The sequence below is a fragment of the Atta colombica genome, unplaced genomic scaffold, assembly GCF_001594045.1.
Source record: "Atta colombica isolate Treedump-2 unplaced genomic scaffold, Acol1.0 scaffold21, whole genome shotgun sequence".
NCBI lineage: Eukaryota > Metazoa > Arthropoda > Insecta > Hymenoptera > Formicidae > Atta > Atta colombica.
The window spans coordinates 2,236,939-2,239,473 of NW_017259305.1; the positions used below are offsets into that span (position 1 = coordinate 2,236,939).

General features: G+C 29.6%; 1 pseudogene; it reads left to right on the forward strand.

Annotated features, from left to right (window-relative positions):
• The first annotated feature begins 410 nt into the window (after positions 1-410).
• LOC108687583 lies at positions 411-2,182 on the forward strand (annotated as a pseudogene).
• The last annotated feature ends 353 nt before the right edge of the window (positions 2,183-2,535 follow it).

Consider the following 2,535-nt stretch of genomic DNA (forward strand, 5'->3'; position numbering starts at 1 on the left):
TTTCAATCTATCAGAAATCATGTATTGTGGAATACATAGTTTCTGATTGAAAATTAAAATTCTTATTCTCTGTTCTCTGTTCTCTATTCCTTTTATTGTGCGGAGCTCCTAACAGTTCCAGTTCTTCTATCACTTCTGTCAGTGATACCATAATAATACTGTTAAATAATACTGTTAAAAGGTTTCCAAGAATGTCAGTAGCGGACTTTCCAATGTTAAATCAGTTGAATTGTCATTTAGAAAAACAATATCATCTACTAGAACGAAAATGAATCCGAATTTTGAAATGAATTTGACAAGATATGTCAACAATGATAAAACTAATATTGCTAAACGCTACAATTTCAAAAATGCCAAATGGATCAATCACTCAAACTAATGATGAACTAAAATCATATATTATTCAAATAAAGAAAGGAAAATTAAATTGATTCAATAAAAAATTGAATTATTATCAAAAGGAAATTGTGGAAAAACATAATATTGGGATTAACGCGTCTATTATCCTACGTTATATTTAGTCCGCCTGGAACAGGAAAGACAATGATTACATACAAAACAATCTTACAAATTTTAATCATAATTCCCGAAAGCAAGACCGTTGAACAGCTCGGCAAACTTAATAGCGGAATGCTTGTTGGAAAGTAATATACTTAAACCAGACAATATGGTATGTTTTCCTTTTCTATTAATTTCTTGATTATTATACTATAGTTTCTGATTTATTATAAAAACTGATAAAATTTTTAACAATTTCATATATTTGTTAATAAATAAATTCATTAATAAAGAATTACAAAAAGGATCAAATTATCAATTATTAAATAGTTCCGTTTTTTCTGTATTTGTTCATTGTATGTATATGCCATAGATTCAACTAATAACTTACTATTGTTTTTGAATAGTAATATTATACCTGAGGAACTGTTACCTTACTGTACTACAGCGGAATTAGCTGAGGAATAGATCGTTTTTATCGTCATAAGAACGGAATGAAAATGAACTGCACTATGTCCATACTGGATCGTCATAGAATTACTATCGGCACTTGCAACTTGCTGGGAAGATTGCACAACATGGGTTTTCCCCATGATCATTTCTCGTGCATTCTAGTCGATGAAGGATCAAGCGACTGAGCCAAAGATCATAATTCTCTTGAATTTCATTTATTCTGATCCCAGTTATATTTGCGGGCGATCCAATGCAACTTGGGCCTGTCGTGCAAAACCAACTGACATCATTTTTCGGACTCGATGTATTATTCCTTTCAAATCTATTACAGCAATTTTCTTGCTAAAGAGATCTTGAGAGATTCGAGATCTATGATCCCAGACTCGTTACAAAGCTTACAATGAACTATCGTAACTTATCAGAAATACTACTATCAAACATGCTATTTTATGAATCGGAATTACAGTCGCAAGTATGTATAATTATTGCTATTATGTCGAATTTTGAATTTCTGTAAGTATAAGAATTAAGAATTTCTGTAATTACAACTTGTTTGTTATATTTAGTTTGTTTGCTATATTTTAGTTATCATCTAAGAATAGTGAGGAAGCTAAACTATTGGAAATGATGAGAGCACAGCTGTTCGAGAGAGGGATCAGTCATAATCTTTTATGGGGTCAATGGTGAGAACTACCAAGATTCCGAGAGTCCAAGCGGATACAATCCCAAAGAAGCTGCACAAGTATATCTCTATTTATTGAAGTTATATATGTTATGGATTGAACCGGATGATATACGAATTATAACTCCTTATTATAAACAGGTATACAGTGAGTATTTTAAGTAAAATTCTGCCATTTGTTAAAAGTGAATTGTTTCTTCCTTTTCTATGAAAATCATTTTTATCAAGGTAGTGCAAATTCGAGATCTGCTGTTGAAGCTAAATCTTAAGTTATCAAAAATCAGCGCTGTGGAAAGATTTCAATATCAAGAAAGAAAAATAATTATTATTTTGACTGTTAGATCGTGTAACAATTTAGTTGAGGACGTCAAGCACTCCCTAACTTTGTTGCCCACTAGACTCAACGTCACAATTACTCGTGCTCGCGTTTTACTTATTATCCTAGAAAATTCGAAATTACTCATTTTAAATCCGTATTGGAAGAATCCTCTAACATATTGTATCGATTGTGGTGGATATACGGAATGTAACTTTGTATTTTTAATATAAATTTTCAAAACGCGTAAAAATAATATTTCGTAATGTTATGTAAGAATCGTAGTATATAATACTTAAATAATATTTAAGACATAATTATTATATTATAATTGTAACTATACTTATAAATAGTTATAATTCTATATTTCAAATTAATACGCTGTTATTACAATCGAACTGTCAATTTCGAAATTCTATAATAAAATTATATAACAGCCCTTTTTAAAGTTCTTGATAAAGTTCTGAATAAAATATTTTTATTTTTTGATACTTTCTATTAACAAAAACAGGATATTTGCTAGGATAACTTATATGACTTCTAATTTTAAACTAAAAATGTGATGTGTATATAAGGATAGGAAACA